Below are 11900 nucleotides of genomic sequence, written 5' to 3'. Positions count from 1 at the left end.
TTCATGATGATGATACAGATACAGAACCGACAAGTGCACAGCTTAAAGAGATCATCCAGGAGCAGCAAGCAGAGATTCAAGCCTTGTCCCTTGATTTGGAAAGAGCCAAATGGAACATGAAATATCTGGAGTAGAGGAACAAACAGCTGGAGGATCAGCAAGCGATCATGGAGCTACAAAACATTTGTGAGCATTGCCAAGCTACACAAAGGAGAAGAGTTGAGCTCACATCATTGGAGCAAGAGATTAATGATGACCGGGAGGCCAATCTTGAGAGAGTTTGTTATAGACATTTTTGTGCCTTACAGCTTTGAGCATGAAATGTCCATAATCCAAGGGATCCAAAGTCCCTAAAAGTGTTGTTCCTGCCTCTAAAGGAACAAGGTCAACCAATGACAGCTTCTCCCAGAAGTTCTCCACCAAAAACTACTCAGAACTAGTCAAATCAGGATCAATTCAGATGCTCCACTAGCTGCCTGCGTTGCAAAGCACCCCAGTACACTAGCTAGGTGCGTTGCAACGCAGGTGAATGCACTACCAGGGTGCGTTGAGCGGGAAATGACAAATGGCAAAGTCATTCAACGAGGTGGAAAGGCAATGGAAGCTTCCAAAATCTTCTCTAATGACACTTGCCTCACTGAATTCGACCAGGGATGAGTAAGAGGCTCTCAGTCTCCAAGTGGAAGCAAGAACTGACAGAGAGAAGCCACAAGTCAAAACATAAGCTGACTCATCTTCTCTGCTTACATCTATATATGGATCCCTCATCCCAGAGATCCGGAGGCTGGAATTCTGTACTTTGCAGAGAATTGCTGTTGGTTTTGAGATTGAGATTAGTGCATTGGGTGATTTATGCTTTGTTGGAGGTGAGGAAGGGATTCCTTTGCTGGGAGGTAGATGCTGGATCGGCACTCACTTGGTTGTATCTCCTCTTGGACTTTCTTATATCAATAAAACTATTTGAGTTTCTCCTACATGCTTGTGTATCAATGATGTTTTGTTATATTTGCATGTTTAGCTTAAATCTGATCCTAAGCTATTTATGAATGTAAATCTATGTCTTTGTGTAGTTTTCCTCTTCTGTGATCTTGCAGGAACTTGGTGAAGCTGGGCGAGTAAGGGAGCAGGTAGAGGGAAACAAACAAAGAGGAGAGCGATTGGATCAACAAACTAGCGCAAGACACAGGTTAGTTCATCCTTCCTCTTCGTTTACATTTCATAAAGAAGAATACGAAAATAGTTTTCCTTGTTTGTTGCTAAGGCACTATCACACCTTAGAGTGGGATAGGGGCGTTCTGAATAGATACTTTTCCCAACAACAGAGTTAACATGCACTTAGAGAGGCTGCTAGACAAGGCCGACAAGGACCATGCATTGTTGAGACACATGACTTTCCACTACATGGCGCAAAACAAAGTGTGCAAGGCCCGAATCAGGGATTTGAAGGCAAAATTGAGGAAGGCAATCAAGAAGAAAAAGAGGCAAAGGGAGCTTGATCGCCTTCATATATTGGCCAAAGCCTCTTTGGCCCAGCATAACACTTGATAAGCAAGCTCCAGCCCAAATTTCAAGAAATTTGGGGCATTTTTGGTGTTTTTGTAAATTTTTGTGCAAAAAACAAGGTTTTTCTCCCTCTGCGCCACGCCACCTGGCGCGCGCTTACAATAGGGAGCTCCAAATGAAAAAAGGTTTGCATTTTTGGATTTTCCATGGAAGATCATAACTGTTGGTGCATTTCCCAGAATTTTGGGCTAGTTTTGAGTCCTCAGGAGGTCAAAAACACCCAAAAAATGACCTCTCTGCCCCTATTTTGACACACAGGAAGCAGTCTTGGGAGATTGCAGTTTTGGAGGGGAAAATGGGCACCAAATTCAGAAATTCCACTTGGGTTGGAGAGTAGACAGGTAGGGCGTTCCAACAAGCACATTTGGGCTCAATTTGGACTTCGGAAAGGGCCTCAAAACCAGCTCCAAAGTAGCGCGACACATACAGTTTTTGGCGCGACGCACAGACACCTAAAGGCCAAAATCGCGCCCACTTCGCGAAATTTTGATTCGCAATTTTCTCCAAGTGGGCCCGCTCATTTGTAATAAGTTTTTCCCAGCATTAAAGGCAAAGTTTAAAAAGCATTTTGGCTTCTATCCAAGTGGCCAAATGAAGGCGAACAACCACCCACAAAATCTATGCTCATATTTGCTTTTTTCTGATTGGTCTTCATAGAAAATTAAATGTAACTGTTGATGGTTGGCTCTTCATTGCCTGGGTTGATTGACCTTCCCATGGAAAAGCTTATTTATTGTATTGAGAGTCATTTTGTAAAGGGTTGGAATTTCTGGGAGACTGTGGGAGATAAACCCAGTCACTCACTGTACATTTTGACAGAGAATTAATGAAAGATTGCAGCTCTAGTTCATGAGATTCCTGTGGCGTGAGTTTAGCAAATGTATCTTCTTTATGTTTCATATGTATTTCATTATGTTTCATATTTTCATTCATATTCATTTCCAGTGAAAGCTTTCTAAGTAAAAAGGTAGAATTCAGTGTGTTGCTCTGCCTTGGGATAGTTTTCACGTTCTATGTTTTCTTCTGTTGAAAAGGATTCATGTATTTATGCCCTTTTCACACTCTTAAATAATCTCTCCACTCCATGTTATTTCAAATCTAATTGCTAGACTTTCCGCCTGTCTTGCCTCACGAAATAATCTGCGTCTTTGAGTTAAATTCTCTGCTCATGTTGTTCCTTGGTCCCACACATCCCAAAAAACTTAGTAATTTGTCAAAATACCTCCATCACATCCATTTACCTAGCCTAAAATCAGTATTCATTTTTGAGTCATCTCATACCCTATTGTTTATTTTCTTGAGTGTGACCCGGACAGAGCCCTCTCCTGTTCTGGTAGGGCTAGCTACCAGACCGAGCATGGTTTGTGGTTACCCTGAATGTTGCCTTCCTTCAGCCTAAGGCAAATTTAGGTGCTAATGCAAGCAAAGCATCACAAACCCATAACTAGCATACTATATCTCACACTTCATCAAATATTCAATCCTTGCACCCTTTCACTTTGGCCTAATGATCTTCTTCTCCTTATATAGGTTTAGGCCTCTCTCAATACCATGGTCCAAAACCACGTAGGGCCAATACCTTGGACCCAATACCTAGAGTCAATACCTCAGACCAAATACCACAGACCAAAACTTAGTTTTCCAACATGTATGTGCCTTTCCTTCTGTGAAAGTGTCTGTGTACGTTATATGCGCCCTTGTATATAGTGAACCTGCATGTATACACTACTTGGTATATAGTGAACCTGCATATACCTTTCTTTCTTCATTCTGTGAGTCTGAACTGTGATCTGTCATCTGAGTGAGTTTCCATCAAGGACAACACTTGAGTCATACGTGTATCATAATGCCAACAGCCAGGTCAAAAGCTTACTAGTTGCATGGCTCCTTTCTACGGGCTTCATACTTATAGAAAAAATAATATTCTCAATTGTTGAAAGAAACACGGGAAAAATTCATTTACCATGCCTTTTTGGAATATGTTTGATTGATAATTTGAAGAATTTTTTGCAAAATATGCAGTCATCCATGTTTCTACGATATCATGTAGCCCTATATCAAATTATGATGGATATGACCCTGAAATCTTAGTAATATGTCCATGAAAAAGTTCTTTGTATGTTTCTTCCTCACGGTTTTCCTCTATGGTTAATAATAATATAATTTGAAAATAAAATAATAACCATAAAGTTTAACACATTAACAACCCTAAGTTTGGATGCATAATCTATACATTGTATAATGAAATTATCATAAACAAAATCATTATTATGGAAGGATGTTAAACCAGTTATATGTTCAAGTTTATTAGTATGGAAATATTTATAATTATGCCATGAATGTAAACTAGAACCTATATCTAAATCATCTTCTATCTGAAGATAGTGACCAAGGGTTAATTGCTTATTAGCATACTTATAGAATATGGGTGGCTTAGAATAATCAAAATAAAACATCATATGGATATATATCACAATTATTGAAAATACTACCACATACCACTTTGTTTGTTTGAAAAAGGTCTTACAACGTTAATGGTTGATTTGCATAATCAAGAAAATTATATGGAGCATTGAATATGGAATTAAGGACATTCTTGATCACCTCAAATAAATTATTAGATAAGATTGTTCTATTACCCTTCAGAAGGCCAAACCTAAATCTAATATCTCTAAGAACAAATTCATTTCTCTTAAATCCCTTAATAAAAATCAACAGTTTGTTGTTCTTAAAGATGACAAAGGTGGTGCCTTTGTCATTCTTGATAAGAAGGATTACATCGATAAGATGTTAGATCACCTTACATACATTGGTAGCTATAAAAATCTTAGCAAAAAAATTGTTTCAAAATGTTTTAAAGAGGTCTCTAATGTTATCATGTGAAATAGTGTTTGCAATATCATTAGTAAGAATCTTATTGAGATAAATATGCTCACCCCTCGTATCTATGGTCTTCCTAAGATTCATAAGGATGGTGCTCCACTTAGGCCTATTGTAAATATGATTGGTGGGCCTACTTATGTGTAACAACCTTGGTGAAAATTTGATGTAATAAAGGTCAAAAAAGGAAAAATAATATCATAGTTAAGGGACACTTATTCCAAACTGAATGTTGGGCAAAGATATCATAGTGGGCATCACTGGATTCGTGTTTTAGCTAAGGAAAATTGGAAAAGGCTAAGGCAAAGGCATGAAAAGGAAAAAAGGCATTTTTGGTACATTTATGAATCAAAATAAAGGAAAATAGGAGAAAAGGAAGGTAAAAGGTCACAGGTTGCATGTGAGGAGGAAATTGAAGGAAAATAATGGAAAATGAAGAAAATAGAGGCATCATTAATAAAAAGGATTATGAGGATCAGTTGGTAACCTTTTTTCATTCAAGTATGGAGCTCTCTCATTATTCTCTCTCTCTCACACTCTTGGTCACTTAGAGTTTTCTTGGAGCACTCTAGTTTTGGATCAAGGAAGGAAAAGAAAGAAAAGGGAAAGGAAGGAAAGGAAAGTAGGATCAAGTAGCTTCAGCAGAAATACTTGTAGATAACCTTTTGTTCAGAAATATTGGTGCTCCTTATATAGCTACATTTTCCCTTCCAGGATTTACCATTGGCTTTCTAGTATGGTTGTTTTCAACCTCCTTGGTTGAAAATGTCATGATTTCTCTGTAATCGAGTACACCTCTAACTAGGAAAAATCAACCTCCAGATGATCCTAAAGTTGACCCTTTGCCTTCTTCCTCGATTGTTTCTTCCTCCCCTTCTTCCTCTTCACCTGGTGAAAGTATTTGTACTAGTAACCAGGTGGCTAAGAAGAAGAAGAAAGGGAAGAAGAAGAATAAGAAGAAAATTCAGCAGAGGGGCAACCAAGCAACCATTGCTTTGAATGAAACATCTAATGAGAACCCGTCCTTCAAGCCTCACAAAGTTCGATATCCATGCAAACTTTGTGCGGGAGACCATCTTCTTTGAAATTGTACTGATATTCCTCATATCTTGGAAGAATGGTCTTCCCGTTCACATCATCCCATGTCATCAACTTCTGGAGATCATGCTGGTGACACACCATCAACTAGTGGTAGTAAAGTTCATGGAATGAAGGGCAAAGTCAAGTTTCCCTGTAGGTTATGTGAAGGGAATCATCCCATTCACCTTTGTCCCTATCTAGATGAAGCCAAAAAAGTGTTGGATAATCGTCCTACTTCACTGCAGTGACTTCCATCTGGTTACAGGAGACTCTCCCTTTCATCATGCTAGGGGGAATGCACCTAGTGGTAAAGTTAAGTTTCCCTGTAGGTTATGTGAAGGGAACCACCCCATTCACCTTTGTCCCTATCTGGACAAAGCCAAAAAGGTGTTGGATAACCATCCTGCTTCACCGCAGCGACTTCCATCTGGTTACGGTAGGCCTTCTATCTTCTCATCTTATCTATTGCTTATAGGAAAAGTCTAAAACACTTTAAACTGTTGTTCTAGATACAGCTACTTATCTAGGGAATTAGTATTTATCCGTAGATACTAAATTCTCTAAAACAATTCCTTGTCTTGTGTCAAGCTCATTAAAAAAATGAAACAAGGAGTATGAGGATAATTCGTTATCTTGTGTGAACCTCGTTAAAAAATGAAACCAAGGGTCTATGAGGATATTTCTTTTACTGTGTCAACCTCATTAAAAAACGAAATAGGTCACCTAAGGACAGTTCCTTGTCTTGTGTCAACCTCGTTAAAAAATGAAACAAGGAATACGAGGATAGTTCCTGGTCTTGTGTCAACCTTTTTAAAAAATGAACCAACAGTCTATGAGGATAGTTTCTTGTCTTGTGTCAACCTCGTTAAAAAATGAAACAAGGAATATGAGGATAGTTCTTTTACTGTGCAAACCTCGTTAAAAAATGAAATAATCCCATGAGGATAGTTCCTAGTCTTGTGTCGACCTCGTTAAAAAATGAAACAAGGAATATGAGCATAGTTCCTTGTCTTGTGTCAAGCTTGTTAAAAAATGAAACAAGTAATCTGAGCAAAGTTCTTTGTCTTGTGTCAATCTCATTAAAAAATGAAACAAGCTCCCCTGGAGCAAAGTTCCAAGTCAAGTCTTTAAGTAGATCTCGTAAAATCCCAGTCAAGTCTTTCAATTGATCTCGTAAACGAACCTGCATTCCATCCACCTGATAGCCACGAGTAATCTACTTAGGTGAATGTAATGAAGCTTGGGGGGCATGCACCTAGTGGTAAAGTTAAGTTTCCTTGTAGGTTATGTGAAAGGAATCACCCCATTCACCTTTGTCCCTATCTGGACGAAGCCAGAAAGGTGTTGGATAACCGTCCTGCTTCACCGCAGCGAATTCCATCTGGTTACAGGAGACTCTCCCTTTCATCATGCTGGGGGCATGTAAACCAATCTCAAGCATAGTTTTTTTTTCATTTCAAGCTTGTGTAAACAAGAAACTGAATTCAAGCATAGTTTTTTGTTTCAAGCTTGTATAAACATGAAACTGAATCCAAGCATAGTTCTCTATGGTTCAAGCTTGTGTAAAAATGAACCCATTTCCATTTTAACCCTCATGATTGCCATTCTATCAGCCTTTTTCATCAAATGAGCCTTGGTTGTTTTTCATCCCATCACCACCATCCCTTTAGCCAATCATAAACTTTCACTTGATTGTTTTACCCTTTTTGAGGAATAGTTGCAATGAGTGGTCTTATTAGCCAACCTTTTCACATAAATCAACATGTTTTGAGAAGTTCCAACATCACCGGAACTAGTTGCTACCCTAGACACCACTCGTTCCTCAAAGTGGAGTCCTCTTTAAGCTCTTTTCAGACTCTCTAAACATGAAAAGGTTTTCGAGTGCTTGTCCTTTCCAGCTCGTTAACGGATTGGAAATGATATCTCTCTTGTATTATTTTACGTTTTTTCGGGCTTGAGAGATTAATTTACGAAAAAGAACTTGTGGAGTTTTTTTTTGTCCCTTTTCAAACTCTCTAAACATGAAAAGGACCGCATTATCTTTTTCGTTAAACTCGTTAAAACATCAAATAGCAACAAACTTATCCATCTAGACAAGACCGAGTTTCACCTTCACTAGACTTGTTAAAACATCAAATAGCGATGGATTCACCCAAAGGGTGAAATTATACAACAAGCATATGTTATCCTCCTCAAGCTTGATAAAAATAAAGAGGTACTGGTCAGAAATGACTGGGGAAAATGGGAAAAAGGGGAAAAACCACTTTATGGCAGCAGGTCTCTCTTGAACATGACAATTTCACTTCATCTCCGTGACTATTCGGGTTGGGTTATCTGCTTGACGGTTATCATACCTATGGTCTATCACACCATCCATCACTTTTGATTTTGGGTCAATGCTACCAATTCATTCAAACTATTTAGGTTGGGTTATCTACTTGATGGTTATCATACATATGGTCTATCACACCATCCATCACTTTTGATTTTGGGTCAATGCTGCCAATTCATTCAGTGTCGCCAATATGTTCAAGAGAAGTCATTCAATACTATAAACCTTCTTTCTCATGACTAGCATTCCTGAACCTTGTGTCATCAGTCAAAATCCATCTCTAAAATCATTACACTCATGTCACGTCGTTGATGTGGGATACATCAAGGCCCTCCTATGACGAGTTGCTTCTTGTCAACATCAACTCATTATCCAAGAAGCTGACTTAGAAACACCCATTCAGTACCTTGAAGCTCACATGCATCAATGGCAGGTTTCTTGCTTCCTGTCATAGGCATACATCATTGGTCTTCGACCGAAAGACTTCGTATGGTGTTCGACATCAAATCATTCATTCACACCATGCAAAATGTATTGTAGTACCTTGAGGATAATTATCATTATCGATGATTTCTCTCGCATCTGTTAAAAGCTTATATCATTGGCTAGTAATCAGATGGTGTCTTCCCATGTTCAACTTCAGATCACATATTCACATGGATAGAGTTGTACTTGATCAAACGGTTGAACGAGATTGAAGACCTTAGATCTAGTTTAATCCATCTGAGCTGCGATTTCAGGAGTACTAAATCATATGTACAATGGCTTTACATTGATAGTCATTCCGATCATGGGTCTATATCTGTAGACAACTGTTTATGTACATGTAATGAAATTTTATAAGCTGAGCATGGGTATGCCTTCCCTCGGAAATTCACGTAAAATCAAATATCATGATATATGTATTGTAATTGATGCAGGTCACCTTCCACTTTGATACCTCCTCATCACATTGTAAAGAATTTCATTCGACATTGACATTTTTTCGACGTCATGCTTTAGGGGGCAACTGTTACAAATCCATTTGGGCACATCAAATCCCAACATACAGATCAGTGTTTTAGGGCTCATCAAACCCTAATTTTAGTTGTTTCATGCCCTAAACAGGTCACCCCTTTGAATGCCTCCTTCCTAGACAGTTTCATGACTTGAAGACACCCAGAAATAGCCTCTAGAGGGACCAGCGCAGGTAAGCCCTTATGAAGGTGCGCTGCAGAGCAGTTATGTCCACTGCCAAGGTGCTCTGCAGAGTACTTAGGCTTCCTTTCACCTGCGCTGGGCGAGAATGAGTGAAATTCACATAGGGTTTGGGGAATATTCTTATCTCTTGGAGACATCTAGAAGTTTCCCTCACTTATCCTATCCTCTCATCCCTTCCTCCATGGAACTAATTCTAAGTATGGAAGGCCATGTAGAAATTTTGAATAATTAATCACTTATTCACAGAGATTATCCCGATTATGCACTATTGCGGAATACATGCACAATACGTAACCTCCTCTACGTTGATCATCAATTTAGCAGCATAAAAAACAATGAAACATCAATCGCATGCACACATTAACACAGTATGTAACCCGGGGAAAGAATACAGCTGAAAACCCCACACTATTTTTATATTATAATGATAGAGAACATGTAACAATACATAGTACAATACTCCTCACAAGTACTCAGTACTATCTCTACCTATTACACACAAAACTAGCTCAGATCTGATCAATCACAGCTCAAATCTCCTCCACTGCTTTGCCTACCTCCACTGCGCAATCTGCAAGAGAAATCATTCACTCTGTAAAAACGAATTCCCTTGGTATACTACACAAGCCATCATTGGAAATCTCCATCCATGCATGTGCAAATCTCATGCACAACTATAGTCACACTGTAGTCACAACTGATAGCAATCTCAACCTCTAACACCTGTCTCCATTGAACTGTACATGCACTGAGTTAACTGATGTATTTTTCAGTTGCTTTATGAGTTAATAATTAGTGAATTAATTAATAATTTAATTCACACAACTCATCACTAGTGTATTCTTTAGTTAGACTAAATACAACTAGTTCAACTAAGTCAAACTGAACACAACTCCATCAACTCCTCAATCAACTCCACCAAACTCAATCACTTGAGATCTAACTGAAGTCCATCATGCAATAGCTCAACTGACCCATAAGAAAAGTGTATTTCCTTCTGGCAGTTTCATGTGCCACATCTGTAGCTCAAGCCAAAGTGCTCCAAGAGGATAAGATAATGTTTATAGTCCAAATATTATTATGAGACAATAATATTCGATTGTTCTATTTTTAGCCTGGCAGTCTAAAAATAGAAACCTGCCCATATGTCTAAAAATAGAAGTCCATCTATTTTTACCAACATGACCAATCATCCACAAATAACATACTGCAACTCATAGACCATGATCCATATGTCTAAAAATAGACTTTGCGCCAAAAATAGCCTGCGGGCCCACTTAGTGAAGACGACTTCTTTCCACTAAGCTCCATCATCTTGTTGCATTCTCAACACTCCATCTCAACAAGATATGGATTATCAGCAACCCCTATCCTACCTCGGTGGTATTCGAACTTGCTCCTGGTGAGCGCCTTTGTCAAGATATCAACATCCTGATCCTCCGTTGGAATGTATGAAAGTAACATGGCTCTCCGCTGCACACAATCTCTGATATGATGGTACCTGATGTCAATGTGCTTAGATCTATCATGAAATATAGGATTAGCCGAGAGTTTAATGCAACTCTGGTTATCACAGTAGGCTCCAAGTGAGAACCAAACAACCTGATCAGGATCTTCCTCATCCATATAGCCTCGCATGCAGCCAAACTTGCTGCCATATATTTGGCCTTTGCTGAACTGAGTGCCACGGATCTCTGCTTCCTGCTTTACCAAGAAACTGTTGTTGACCCGATATTGAAGACCCCTCCTGATGTGCTCTTTCTGTCCGTTGAGCTCCCTGCCCAATCTGCATCCGTGAAGCCACATAGCTTCACCTCATCCTCCTGTCTGTACCACAAACCATATCCTGATGTGCCTCTCAAATAACGCAATACATGCTTGCCTGCCTTCTAGAAGAGCTTGGTTGGCTTAACCATAGCTTGTGAAAGCTGGTTAACAACATAGCATATATCGGTTTGTGTATTGACCAGATACATAAGCGACCCCACCAACTGTCGATAAATAGTGGCATCCACTTCTTCTACTGAAGTGGCATCCTCCTTCCTCCAACCTCCAGGAAGAGGAGTATCAACAGGCTTGCAGCCTTGCATGTTGAACTTCTCCAGTATCTCCCGAGCATACTTACCCTTAGAAACAAATAGTCCATCACTGCGCTGCCAAATTTCCAATCCCAAGAAATAATGAAGGAGGCCCAAGTCCTTCATCTCAAACTCCTTAGCAAGATCATCCTTGCATGAAAGTATCAACAGTTCATCACCTGTTAGAATCAAATCATCTACATAAATTACAATGATAAGCAACTTACCCTCCACCACAATCTAGTATAGGTTAGGATCTACCTCACTCTTGGAAAATCCAAATCCGGTGAAATAACTATCTATCTGTGTGTACCAAGCATGTGGTGCTTGTTTCAACCCATACAACACTCTCTTGAGCCTGCACACATGCGACTCGCTGCTGAAGATCTCAAAACCTTCGAGCTGCTCAATGTACACCTCCTCCTCAATGACTCTGTTGAGGAATGCAGTCTTCACATCCATCTGATGAATGTGCCACCCCATCTGTGCTGAGAGAGCAATAATCGTCTGTATGGAAGAATACCTTGCGACAGGTGCAAAGGTCTCCTCATAATCGATCCCCTCTATCTGTGAAAAGCCTCAGGCAACAAATCTTGCCTTGTACTTCTCCACACTCCCGTCAGCTGCCTGCTTAACTTTGTAGATCCATCTCGAACCCACCACTGATTTCCCTTCCATTCTTGGGACAATCTCCCATGCACTGTTTCTAACAATCGAATCATACTCTTCCACCATGGCGTCTACCCATGTGGGATCCTCCATAGCTT

This window comes from Pinus tabuliformis, chromosome 3_2 (assembly GCF_031772625.1).
Source record: "Pinus tabuliformis cultivar Carrire ecotype Pingquan chromosome 3_2, CPIR1, whole genome shotgun sequence".
In the NCBI taxonomy this organism is placed as follows: Eukaryota; Viridiplantae; Streptophyta; class Pinopsida; order Pinales; family Pinaceae; genus Pinus; species Pinus tabuliformis.
The sequence above is the reverse complement of the archived record's forward strand: the minus strand, read 5'-3'. Positions refer to the sequence as shown.